Source organism: Delphinapterus leucas, chromosome 20, assembly GCF_059928025.1.
Source record: "Delphinapterus leucas isolate spDelLeu-1000000601 "Yukka" chromosome 20, BTC_Dleu_Yukka2, whole genome shotgun sequence".
Lineage (NCBI taxonomy): Eukaryota > Metazoa > Chordata > Mammalia > Artiodactyla > Monodontidae > Delphinapterus > Delphinapterus leucas.
The window spans coordinates 16,705,287-16,719,660 of record NC_143148.1 but is presented as its reverse complement, the minus strand read 5'-3'; positions in this window follow the sequence as shown (position 1 = coordinate 16,719,660).

Sequence of the window (14,374 nt, the reverse complement as noted above, 5' to 3'; positions counted from 1 at the left end):
CTGGCAGCGACCCTTCCCTCTAATAAAGTCTGTCTTCTTTACATTCTGCCTTATGTCTGGAAATTCTTTTCCAACCCATGTTCAGACCACAACAACTACCAACCTAGATTTCTATACAGAGTCAAAGCATCTTTCAAGAATTTTCCATGTTTATGAAATAAGATTATTTCAAGCCAAAAAAAAAAGGAAAATTAATCTGCAGAGAATGCAGTTCTAAAGATTGTATTTAAGAACAATGAAAAGTGATACCAGGCGAAAGCTCTGTATTTCTAGGAATGAGGATCTGAGAGAGGAGTGTATGTGATTAATACAGCTATTCATTATCTGTATGAAACATGAATAATATTTCCTTGTGGAGATAGAATGATGGGATTACCATGTGTCAGGGAGGAAGAAATTTATCTTTACTCTTTTAGGTTCTTCTGACTCATGTGAGAATTAAATTGACATGAGACAGATTAACAGGAGAAAATCAAACAAGGCTTAGTATCATGTATACGTGGGAGAGACCCAGAAAAATTGAGTAACTCACCAAAATGGCTGAAACCCTCACCTTAAATAACATCTTCAGCTAAAGACAAAAGAGGAGGGCTTCCCTGGTGGTGCAGTGGTTAAGAATCTGCCTGCCAATGCAGGGGACATGGGTTTGAGCCCTGGTCCAGGAAGATCCCACATGCCACGGAGCAACGAAGCCCGTGTGCCACAACTACTGAGCCTGCGCTCTAGAGCCCACGAGCCACAACTACTGAGCCCATGTGACACAACTACTGAAGCCCACGTGCCTAAAGCCTGAGCTCCGCAACAAGAGAAGCCATGGCAATGAGAAGTCCGCCCACCACAACGAAGAGTAGCCCCCGCTTTCTGCAGCTAGAGGAAGCCTGTGCACAGCAACAAATACCAAATGCAGCCAAAAATAAATTAATTTTTAAAAATCCCATTAAAAAAAAAAAAGACCAAAGAGGATGTCGAGAGTAGGAAGAGTCAGTTATGGGAGATTACCAGGAATAGCAAAGTAAACAAGGGTGATTGTGATGCACATTTAAATCTCCACCCAATAAGAGTTTCTAGAGATTTGCTCATCCTTCTCTTCCAGGGAGACACAAATGGAGATTTCCCTTACAAATGGAAATGTTTGTTACATGAAGGCAACTCCTACTTTGTCTTCAGAGCCCTTCTCCTGTCTGTTTCTCAGAAAATAACCAGCTTAAAACAATATGCTGGGACTTCCCTGGCGGTCCAGTGGCTAAGACTCCATGCTTCCACAGGTTTGATCCCTGGCAGGGAACTAGAATCCTGAGCAAACTAGAATCGAACTAGCATGCTGGCCCGGCCTGGCCAAAAAAAAAAAGTGCCAAAGAGACATAATTTAGGGTGGCAAATCCTGCTCCCCTACACATGCATACCAGAAAAGTCATAGAAATTGAAATGAGACAAAGTGATTAATATTACAAGTCCCTTATATTGTCCAGGAGGAAGGTAAAGGTATTTATAACTGTAACAGGGAAGAACCAAATCTGACTCCATGTTGGATCTGTTTCTTTTACTTTAACCTTTGCTTTCCACTGCTTTTGTTCACTAAAAGGATACTGTCTGTACATAATGGCCTGCCTCGGGGAGCCCTGCCCCTCTGCCTGAATGTTAAACCAAAGTGCCTTTGTTCAGGGAAACATCCGGACCTTGTCCACCAGTGGATGGCTACAAGAAAGAAGAAATTAACACATCCCCTCCCCGAGGCTGGCCATTCCAGGTGATATTTGCAAAACTTATGGCCTTTTTACTTTACTTCCTCATCTCCTCCCCCTCTCTGTGCTATAAAAAAAAACTGGCATCCAAACTCTGATAAGATGGTTATTTTGAAACTTTACTCTGCCATCTTCTCAGTCTGCCGGCTTTCGGAATAAACTCATACTCCTTGCCTCAGCACCTCATCTCCGATTTATTGGCCTGTCATGAGGCGAGCTTAGCAAGCTTGGACTCGGTAACATAACTCTGTCATTTTAATAAAGTTCAATTTATCAATTTTTTTCTTTCACTGATTGTGCCTTTGGTATTGTATATAAAAAGTCATAGCCAAGCATAAGGTCATTTAAATTTCCTATGTTATCTTCTAGGAACTTTTTAGTTTTGCGTTTTTAATTTATATCTGGATCCATTTTGAGTAACTTTTGTGGATGGTGTAAAGGCCTTACTTCTTTTTTTTTGTATGTGGATGCCCAGTTGTTCCAGCACCCATTTGTTGAAAAGATTATCCTTGCTCTATTGAATTGTCTTTGCTCATTTGTCAAAGACAAGTTGACTAAATTTGTATGAGTCCATTTCTGAGCTCTCTATCCTGTTCCATGACCTATTTGTCTATTCTTTTGCCACACTGCCTTGATTACTGTAGCTTTATAGTAAGTCTTGAAATCAAATAGTGTTAGTCTTCCAATTTATTTTTCTCCTTTAATATTAGGTTGGTTTTTCTGGGTCTTTTGCCTCTCCATATAAATGTTAGAATCAGTTTGTTGATATTTACAAAATAACTTCCTGGGATTTTAAAAATTTTTATTGGAATTGCCTTGAATCTGAAACAGGAGGGAAGGGGGCATGGTACAAACTCTAAAAGCATGACATAGCCCTTGAGGGTATGACATAAACTGGTTAGAACCCACCAGGTTCAAGATGGATGAAGATTCGACTTCTAGTGGACGTTGAGCCTAATTATATGCTCATTATAATACATTAACATGATAAATGACACACCCACCAGCACCTTGACAATTTCGAGGCTGACCATAAAAGGTCAAAAAGTGGGTGGTGGCCCAATTCCTGGAAATCCCTGCCCCTTCTCCCAGAGAGTTAGAATAATCCTCCCACTCATTAGCCTATGAAATTACCCAGCCCATAGAAACTAACCACCCCCATATTTCAGGGCCTCTCACCTAAGATGGCCCACACTCTGTCTGTGGAGTATGTTCCTCCCAAAGCCATTCTCGCCTTTTGAGATGGACCATATTCTGTCTCTGGAATATGTATCTCTCTAAATAAATCCACTTCTTACCTATCACCTTGTCTCTCACTGAATTCTTTCTGTGATGAGACATAAAGCACCTGAGCTTCATTAAGTCCTGAGACCAGGTGAGATCTCAATTAAAAGACAGTGGATTCAAGCCCCAATCTGAGTTATGTGGTTTCAAACCTATATATCAAGTTGGGAAGAACTGAAATCTTGACAAAATTGAGTCTTCCCATCCACGAACATGGAATATCTCTGCATTTGTTTATTTCTTCTTTGATTTCTTTCATCAGAGTTTCATAGTTTTCCTCATATAGATTTTGTACATATTTTGTTTGATTTATATTTTAATATATTTCATTTTCTTGGTGCTAATGTAAATGGTATTGTATTTTAATTTCAAATTCCAATTGTTCATTTCTAGTATATAGGAAAGCAACTGATTTTTGTATATTTTGTGTATTAACCATGTGCCTTGCTATATTGCTTATTAGATCCAGGAGGTTTTTTGTTTGTTTGTTTTGAGAGGGTTTGGGGGTCAGTTCTTTAGGATTTCTACATAAACAAACATGTAATCTGTGAACAAAGTGTTATTTCTTCCTTCTTAATCTGTATACCTTTTATTTCCTTTTCACATCTTACTGCATTATCTAGGACATCCAGTACGATGTTAAATAGGAATGATGTGAGGGGACATCCTTGTCTTGTTCCTGTCTTAGTGGGAAAGAATCTAGTTTCTCACTATTAGATATTCCATGTTCATGGATGGGAAGACTCAATTTTGTTAGCTATAGGTTTTTAAAATGTTATTTATCAAATTGAGGAAGTTCCCCTCTATTCCTAGATTGCTGAGATTTTTTTTATCATGAATGGATGTTAGATTTTTATCAAATGCATTTTTTGGCATCTATTGATATGATCATGTGATTTTTCTTCTTTAATCTGTTGATGAGATTGATTACCTTCATTAATTCTCCAGTGGTGAACCAGCAGTGTATGACCCACTTGACCATGGTGTATAACTCTTTTTATATATTGTTACATTCCATTTAATAATGTTTTGTTGAGAAATTTTATATCTGTGTTCATAGTAAGTATTGGTCTATAACTGGTCTTGTAATGTCTTTGTCTGGTTTTGACATTAAGGAAATGCTAGCCTCTTAGAATGGCTTAGGAGATATTCCCTCTACCTCTGTCTAATGGAATAAATTTTAGAGAATTGGTATAATTTCTTCCTTAAATGTTTGGCAGAATTCACCTGTGAACCCATCTGGACCTGGTTTTTATTATTGTTGTTTTTTCTGTTTTGAAAAGTTATTAATTCAATTTCTTTAATAGATATAGGTCTAATTGAGTTATCTAATTTACATGTGTGAGTTTTGGAAGATTATGTCTTTCAAGAAATTGGCCCATTTCATCTAGGTTATCAAATCTGTGATAGAGTTGTTCATCACATTCCTTTATTATTCTTTTAATGACCATGGGATCAGTAGTGAATAGTCTCTCCTTTATTTCTGATATTAGTAATTTGTGTCTTTCTCTTTTTTAGTCTGTTAATTCTGATGGGCTGAATTGTGTTCCCTTGCACACAAAATTCATATGTTGACGCTCTAGACCCCAAAGTGGCTGTATTGAGAGATAGGGCCCTTAGGAAGGTAATTAAGGTTAAATGAGGTCATAAGGGTGGAGCCCTAACCTGATAGGATCAGTGTTCTTATTAGAAGAGAAAGAGACACCAGAGATAACTTTCTTTCCACATGCACACGGAAGAAATACCATGTGAGAAAACAGCAAGAAGGAAACCATCTACAAGCCAGGAAGAGAGGTCTCACCAGAAATCAACTCTGATAGCACTTTGATCTTGGACTTCTAGCCTCCAGAGCTGTGAGAAAATTAATTTCTGTTGTTTAGGTCACCTACTCTGTTCTTTCGGTATGGCAACATGAGCAGACTAATACAGTTTGCCTGGCTAGAATTTTATCAATTTTATTAATCTTTTCAAAGAGTCAGCTTTTAGTTTTGTTGATTTTGTCTACTAATTTTCTGTTTTCAGTTTTACTGATTTCTGCTCTAATTTTTTTTTCTTCTGCTTACTTTGATTTGATTTGTTCTTTTTTCCCCCTAAGGTGGAAGCTATACTGACTTTTAAATATTTCTTTTTGTCTAATGTATAAATTCAATGTTATAAATTTTTAACAACTGCTTTTAAGCACTGCTTTCAATGCCTCCCACAAATTTTGATAAGCTGTATTTTTGTTTTCATTTAGTTCAAAATGTATTTTAGTTTCTCTTGAGATATCCTTGCTATCTACATGTTATTTAAAACTGCATTGTTTAATCTCTAAATATTTGAGAATTTCCCAACTCTGTTTCTGTTATTGGCTTCTAGTTTAATTCTATTGTGGTCTGAAGGCATACATTGTATGATTTCTATTCTTTTAAATTTTTAAGCTCTGCTTTATGGCCCAGGATGTGGTCTATCTTGGTTGTATGTGAACTTGAAAAGAATGTGTATTCTACTCATGATTTTTTTTTTTTAGGATTATCATGATTTATTTCATTATCAGTCTTATAAGTTGCTGAGGTTGGGCAAAGCCGGGATAGTTGATAGTGTGTACCTCCAATTCTGATGTGTGTTTTCCAACACCACCAAGCAATTCGCCAGTTCTCAGCAGACTCTGATTTGATGTCCTACGAATTTAACTCAATTCTGACACTATCTACCTGGAGATAGCATCAGATCCCACAGGTTAAGGGTTCAGACCCACAAGACTGCCCCCACTTCAGGCACCAATTTGCGTGTCCAAATTGTCCCCTGTGCTTCTGACCAACTGACTATAAATCAGAAGTTACTACAACCGGGCTTCCCTGGTGGTGCAGTGGTTGAGAGTCCGCCTGCCGATGCAGGGGAAACGGGCTCGTGCCCCGGTCCGGGAAGACCCCACATGCCGCGGAGCGGCTGGGCCCGTGAGCTGTGGCCGCCGAGCCTGCGCGTCCAGAGCCTGTGCTCCACAACAGGAGAGGCCACAACAGTGCAAGGCCCGCGTACCGCAAAAAAAAAAAAAAAAAAAAAGCAGTTACTACAACCCCCTACTTGGATTTGATCCTCTGTTAGACTGGCTCACAGAGCTCAAGGAGACATTTACTTATGTGTACCAGTTTATTACAAAGGCTATTAGGATACGGATGAAAAGCCAGTTGAAGGGATACATAGGGTGAGGTTTGGAAGGGTCCCAAGTGCAGGAGCTTCTGTCCCCATGATATTCTGTCCCCATGGATGAGGTCACCAAATTCAACTTAGAATTTCATTATATCTTGTTGTTCAAGAGTTTTTATAGAGTTTAATCTGTACCCTCCAACCACTACCACTTTCCCTTCCCAGAGGCTGACGGAGCTGAAAGTTCCAACCTTAAATCACTTGGTTTTTTTTGGTGATGGTCCCATCCTAAGCCTATCTAGGGACCTTACCCTAAGTCACCTCATTAACATAAACTCAGGTGTGCTCAAAAGGGTCTCTATGGGGCTTCCCTGGTGGCGCAGTGGTTGAGGGTCCGCCTGCCGATGCAGGGGACACGGGTTCGTGCCCCGGTCCGGGAGGATCCCGGAGGATCCCACATGCCGCAGAGCGGCTGGGCCCGTGAGCCATGGCCGCTGAGGCTGCGCGTCCGGAGCCTGTGCTCCGCAACGGGAGAGGCCACAACAGTGAGAGGCCTGCGTACCGCAAAAAAAAAAAAAAAAAGGGTCTCTATGAATAACAAAGACATTTCTATCACTCAGGAAATACCAAGGGCTTTGGGAGATTTTTTCAGGAACCAGAGACAAAGACCAAATATATTTCTTGTTATACCATAGCACATTCGATATGATGTGGGGAAAATGACATTTTACCTCAATTCTCTTTTTCCCCAAATCCCATTAACCCAGTCTAATCATGAGAAAATCATGAGATAAATTCTCATAGAGGCACATCCTACAATATACCTGACCAGTACTACTCAAAACTGTCAAGGTTATCAAAAACAAGGAAAGTGAGACACTGTCATGGCTAAGAAGAGCTTAGGGAGACATGACAACTAAATGTAATATGGCATCCTGAATGGGAGTCTGATACATAAGAGGTGCATTAGATTAAAAACTCAGGAAATCTGAGTAAACTATGGGCTTCAGTTAACAATAATGTATCAATATTGGCTCATTCATTGTAACAAACGTACCATATAATGTAAGATGTTATGTGTGTAGGGAAGAAGTATAGAGGAAACTTCTGTACTATCTGCTCATTTTTTTTTTCTGTAAATCTAAAATTATTCTAGGGATGTCCCTGGTGGCACAGTGGTTGAGACTCCGTGCTCCCAATGCAGGGGGCCTGGGTTCGATCCCTGGTCAGGGAACTAGATCCCACATCATGCTGCAACTAAGAGTTCACATGCCACAACTAAGGAGCCATAACTAAGGATCCTGCCTGCTGCAACTAAGACCCAGCACAACCAAATAAATAAATAAACGTTAAAAATAAAATAAAATATAATAATTCTAAAAAACATAAAGTCTATTATTAATAAAAAATAAATCAGGGCTCTCTTGGAGTTTACACGAGTGCTGTGGACAGAGGATATTCCAAGAAAAGTGTAGGGGTGGAGGATCTGATCTACAGTACTGTTGTTTGCGGGTGGGGGAGTTAGGACTTGCAGATATGAACCCTTTCAATGAGGTTCAAGGTTAATCTTTGATAATGCCATTTCCAGAGAACCAAATCTCCAATTTCTATATGTAGAGTAGTTTCAATGGGAGGACAGGAGGAAAAACAACATTAATCTGATAAGTATGCATAAATTGATAAGTGATAAGTATGGGTAAATTGATAAGTTAATGAGTTCATTTTAATAGTAGAGAATGTCTGAACTGACCAAATTGGAATCTTCTATAGCCCATGACATGTATGGAATTCTCATGGGTCTTCCAGTAATTATCTCATAGAGGAAGAGTTGATGTGGCCTTGTTGGTGAAGATAGAGAGTTATCGAAGCCAGGTAAAACCTTGGACCATGGAAGGCAGGTTCTTCTGAGAGTTTTGCAGTTTTAGATGTCATTTTTCCAGTTAAAAATTTTTTTTTCTTAAAATATGCAATTTTAGATTTAAGAGTCCACTTGCATACTCAACAGAGAGGGCAAGAGGAATTCCCAGGTGGAGAAAAATCATTCTAACAGAAATTCATCAACAGTAGTAATGGTGGTCCTCTTACATGGGAAGGCTTTGATCCAATGAGAGACATGTGAATAATGATAAGGATATATTTATAACCATAAGATATAGGGAGTTAATAAAATCTAATTGCCAATAGAGAAAGAGTCCTGCCCGAGGTGGCTCTCTTCCTTGCCCACCTTTACCATCTGTTTTTGGCAGATGAAGCAAAAGAATGCCATTTGTTCCAGGGAAGGAGTAAAAATTGCTCACTGATGCCAACTGAGGAGCTGATCTAGTTTATTTTCTCATTTTGTGAAAGCTATAGACTAAATTTCAGGCAAGGAATTGAGGAGAGACCAAACGGCCATCTGGGTGACTCCAAAGTTTATCTGGGTGAATAAAACATCCAGGTGTTTCCAATTAGCCTTTTACTCTTAGGAGCTTTGAACTGGGAGACTTTCTTTTTCTTCTTTTTTTTAAAATATATTTTATTGAAGTATCGTTGATTTACATTGTTGTGTTAATTTCTACTGTACTGGAAAGTGGTTCAGATATATATACACATATATGTATTCTTGTTCATATTCTTTTCCATCATGGTTTATCACAGGATATTGAATAGTTCCCTGTGCTGTACAGTAGGACCCTGCTGTTTATTCAGTCTATATATAATAGTTTGCATCTGCCAATCCCAAACTTCCAACCCTCCCCTGCCCCACCCCCCCATCCCCCTTGGCAACCACAAGTCTGTTCTCTGTGCCTGAGGGTCTGTTTCTGTTTCATAAATAAGTTTATTTGTGTTGTATTTTAGATTTCACATGTAAGTGATATCATGGTATTTGTCTTTCTCTGTCTGATTTACTTCACTTAACATGATAATCTCTAGGTCCATCCATGTTGCTGCAAATGGCATTATTTCATTCCTTTAAAAAATGTGAACATTAAAAATTTTTATGACATCATACATAGAAAGACCACTCCAAATCTGAGATTAATTTTAAAAAATACTCTTCCATACTTATAGTATTTCATGGCTTCTGTGCCTTATGGTTAGGTCTTTGCATCGTTTGGAATGGATCCTGATTTGCAATGATGGCTCTATATGTCTTATCTTCTTCTGTAGCATCACTTCCTAAGACAGTCCCTGCAACATAGTAGATACCCAATAAATTTTTGTTTGGATCAAAAAATTAGCACTCAGGTGCACCAACACATCCTCCCCTGAAACCATTATTTTCTGTTGCCTGTGGTTTTTTATTGCATCTCAGGGGCCTCAGTACTGCATGCCTCCCTCATTTCTCACGGGGAAACTCACTCAGAGTATTTCCTTGTAGCAACAAGCACTGACACTTCTCAGAGGATGAGGAAACTGACAGCACTCTCTCTCTAGCAGAGAAGACCACCCTGGCTCTGACTGTAGCTCTGACTGTAGCTGTCTGCAGTACGGGTATCTGTGTGGTGCTTACCTAACCAGTCTTCCTGAATCCTTTTTCATAATGTGGAACGGTAACTAGGTGGTAACTAGAGTATTCCTAGCTCCAGAATTTAGAAAACATCCTCTTCCGTGTCTGGTCCTGAAAACCATTGTAGATGTAAACCCAAAAGTCCTGGGAAAATGCTCTTTCCTCTAGTATTTGAGATCCAAAGCAGATGGGCTTTTCTTTCTTGGTCTGCAGTGCTTGGTTCTGATTTACAGAATGTACATGTAATGTGTGAAGACAAAAGGAAAGATCGGGGGTATAAAGGTAGGGAAAATAATTTATGTTGTCACATGATATAAGTAGGTAGATGTGGGACCAGAGACCAGGGAGAAATACCCAGGTGGCCCCAGCTTTCCCTGTTTTGCTTCAATTGTTCTTCTTCCAATAAAGCTCAGCCCAGAAATCCACCTCTGCTCCTCCGGCCCTCTGGTCCGCTCCAGTCAAGAATTCCTCAATCAGGGATTTCCCTGGCGGTCCAGTGGTTAAGACTCTGCACTCTTCCAATGCAGGGGGCACGGGTTCTATCCCTGGTCAGGGAACTAAGGTCTCGCATGCCGCATGGCCAAAAAAAATCCTCAATCTGGGGGAGGGGTAAATTAGGAGGTTGTGATTAACATATACCCACTACTATATATAAGATAGATAATCAACAAGGACCTACTATATAGCACAGAGAACTCTACTCAATATTCTGTAATAACCTATATGGGAAAAGAATCTGAAAAAGAATGGTTATATATACGTATATGTATAACTGAATCACTTTGCTGTACACCTGAAACTAACACAACATTGTAAATCAGCTATACTCCAATATAAAATAAAAATTAAATTAAAAAAGAAAGAATTCCTCAATCAGTTGTACTGGGTAAGGGCTTCCCTGATGGTGCAGTGGTTAAGAGTCTGCCTGCCGATGCAGGGGACACTGGTTCAAGCCCTGGTCCGGGAAGATCCCACATGCCACAGAGCAACTAAGCCTGCGCGCCACAACTACTGAGCCTGCGCTCTAGAGCCCATGTGCCACAACTACTGAAGTCCGTGCGCCTAGAGCCCGTGCTCCACAACAAGAGAAGCCACCACAATGAGAAACCCACACACCGCAACAAAGAGTAGCCCCTGCTCGCTGCAAATAGAGAAAGCCCGCACGCAGCAACGAAGACCCAATGCAGCGAAAAATTTAAAAATAAAAATAATAAAAATAATAATTGTACTGGGTAAGACCTCTCCTCAGATTCCAACATTGGGAAGCAAAAAAACGGCTTCTGGCCTGGGGATCCCAGTTCAGAACGGCCAGAGAACAAGAGGCAGGAACTCAAATGAGAGAAAGTTCATGACTTGGAGGAAATGGTTCTTCCTGCTACAGGAAGAGCCAGTATATCCTGAGGAAACCACAGGTTTTGCAGAGCCTGAGCTCAGCCTGGCCCAGAGGGAGAAGATGCGAATTTGCAGTATTCAGGGGTGCAGCGTGAATCTGAGGTTTTACCTGATTCAGACAGAATCTGACCCAGGCTCCGGGGAGGAGATTTGTAGGGATGGTGCATGGAGTCAAGTTAGGCTCAGCAAACACAGGTACAGACAGCAGGAAAGAAGCCAGGGGCCAGTGTGGAACTAAAATATTGCCTTCACGTGGACACAGGCTGGCACCCCGGGGTGAGAACACTGGAGTGTGGAGGGGGGCGGGAGGGGGGAGTATGGGCACACATTCAGCCTGTGCGTGACTGGGGATCCTGATAAAGAAATGAAACACGAGCAGCTATTCGTTTTCTGTTGCTGCATAACAAGTTATCCTTAAACTTAGCGGCTTAGAGCAACACACATTTATTACATCCCAGTTTCTGTGGATCAGGCATCCAGGCACAGCTTAGCTGGGTCCCCTGCTCAGGGTCTCTCCCCAGGCTGCAATCAAGTGTCAGCCAGGACTGGTGTCTCATCTCATGGCTCAACTGGGAAGGAGACACTTCCAAGTTCATGTCTTCCCTCACAGGCTGTTGGACTGACAGCCTCCGTTCCTCACTGGCTGTTGGCCAGAGCCTGCCTTTGGGTTCTCCTCTTCCTTTCCTCGGCCTCCCTTCGCCTTCCACCCCCCCTGCAGCTTGCGTCATCAATGTGTGCAAGTCAAGGGGGCCATTGGGAAAGTCTGCTAGCAAGACAGAAGTCACAATCTTTTGTAATCCAACCATTCCATCACCTTTGCCATACTCTACTGGTAAGCAAGTCATGAAATCTGGCCCAAACTCAAAGAAGGAGATTACACAAGGTCACAGATAACAGGAGGCGAGGGTCATTGGAGGCCCTTGTAGAAGTCTGCTTCCCACAGGTGAGGAAGTACCTGCAGAAAAATACCTAAAACTATACTCCCCTCTGCGTCTAGACTGTTCTTGAGAAGTACTCAAGGAGACAGCCTTTTAAATGAATTAAATGGCAAAGAAGAAAAGTCATAAAAATGTCAACATTTCTAAAAAAATTTAAGGGCTGAATTCCTAATAGTTTATAAGCACTGAACTTAATTTCTAATGAGACTGCCTTTTAAATATAGTAACTAGGGGGACTTCCCTGGTAGCACAGTGGTTAAAAATCCGCCTGCCAATGCAGGGGACATAGGTTCGAGCCCTGGTCCGGGAAGATCCCACATGCCGCGGAGCAACTAAGCCTGTGCACCACAACTACTGAGCCTTCGCTCTAGAGCCCGCGAGACACAACTACTGAGCCCTCATGCCACAACTACTGAAGCCCGCATGCCTAGAGCCTGTGCTCTGCAATGAGAGAAGCCACCGCAATGAGAAGCCCACACACTGCAACGAAGGGTAGCCCCTGCTCACCACAACTAGAGAAAGCCCACGCACAGCAGCGAAGACACAATGCAGCCAAATAAATAAATTTATAAATAGTAACTAATGGAAAATAGGTAACTCACCTGTAATTAACCAAAACCAGAGGGTCCTCATCCCCAACCTGACCCCCAGTCAAATTCAATGTATTGTCCTCAGGAGAGTCTGAGGGTGTTTCAGTCACCTATTGCCAAATAACAATAAGCTAAAGTTTAGTGGTTTAAAAAAACATTTATTTTGCTCCCAGACCTGCAATCTGGACAGGGCTCAGTGGGAGCAGCTCATGTCTGGAGCAACTTGAAGACGGGGAGCTGGAATCTTCTCAACGCTATCTTTTTTATTATTATTATTATTTTTTTGAGGTACGCGGGCCTCTCACTGCTGTGGCCTCTCCTGTTGCAGAGCACAGGCTTCGGACACGCAGGCTTAGCGGCCATGGCTCACGGGCCCAGCTGCTCTGCGGCATGTGGGATCTTCCCGGACAGGGGCACGAACCCATGTCCCCTGCATCGGCAGGCGGACTCTCAACCACTGCGCCACCAGGGGAGCCCTAGATCCCATATCTTGATGGAGGAACCTCAAGATCTTATCATAAGACGGGCACATGGGATGGGATTCATCTTTGGAAAAATGCAATCTGCCACAGAGAGCAAACTAGTCCCCTATCCCGTCCCTCAGCTTTCATGAGTGTCAGTGACAACACACATCATAAGGTGAAATGAAGTGTGCAGTCTGGAAGAAATAAGACAGCAGGTATAATCTTGATAGATGAGAAGTACAATCTTTTCTGCCTCTTCTGCAATTAAATTGGAGGTTAGGAACGGATCCGTCTGCCTGCACTAGAAAAGAAACATTGTGCAGAACTGCTGGGCCAACACTGTGGGTTTGGGATTTTCATTTGGTCTGTTATTGTAAAGCCTATAAAACTCTCTGTATTAGTTTTGTATTGCTGCTAACATATTACCACAAATTCAGCAGCTTAAACGATACCCATTTATTACTTCACAGTTTTGTAGGTCAGGAGTCCAGGGTGAGTAGTCTAGACAGGCTTGTATTCAAGTTACTAAAAGGCTGAAATGAAGATGTCAGTGGTCGGGCTCTGGGGAAGAATCTGAAAAACTCCAGAAATTGTATCTATTAGGCAGGTTTCCACCATCAGTTCTTCTCTGCTGGGTGCTGCTAGGGAGGTTCTGACCACCAGAGGGCGCTAGAACCACAATCCCTGTGGCAGGGGAGAGACGCCCGAGTTGCAGCTCCTTTTTGCCGCCTTGATACAGTTACCAATAGCATCTACATCACCTGGGAATTTAGAAAAGCAGACTCTCAGGCCCCAAACTCAGACCCACTGAATCAAAATCTTCATTCTGTCAGACCCCCAGGCAATTTGTGTTCACATTGACGTTTGAGGGGCACTCCAGCACAGTGCTTCTCAACCTTGGCTGCGTGTTAGAAACACCCAGGAGCTTTAAAAATCGCTTGATGCAAGGGGACCACTCCCCAGGAATTCTGATTATAACGGTCCTAAGGTCCGGACTGTTAAAAGCTCCCCTGAGGATTTTAATGTGCAGCCAAGGTTGAGAATCGCTGCGAGTGTAGCTCATTCCACACTGTAAGAACCCTGTGCATAAGCTATAGTTCGTCCACCTGGGTGTAGACACCGAGAAGGACATAAAGCCCCACCCCGGACATAAAGCCCCAGACCTCAGGGGCCTCCAAGTTCTAGTGAAGTCAGGGCAACATGAAAATGTGAAACACTGAAGCAGTGTTATTTTGTTTTCAAAGTGCTTCAAAGACCTAGGTCAAACACCGGCTCCTCAGACAGAAATTCTACCCCACCCCCCAACATGCTTGGCGATGATACTCCCCGATAGGTGCTCCCTGACCCG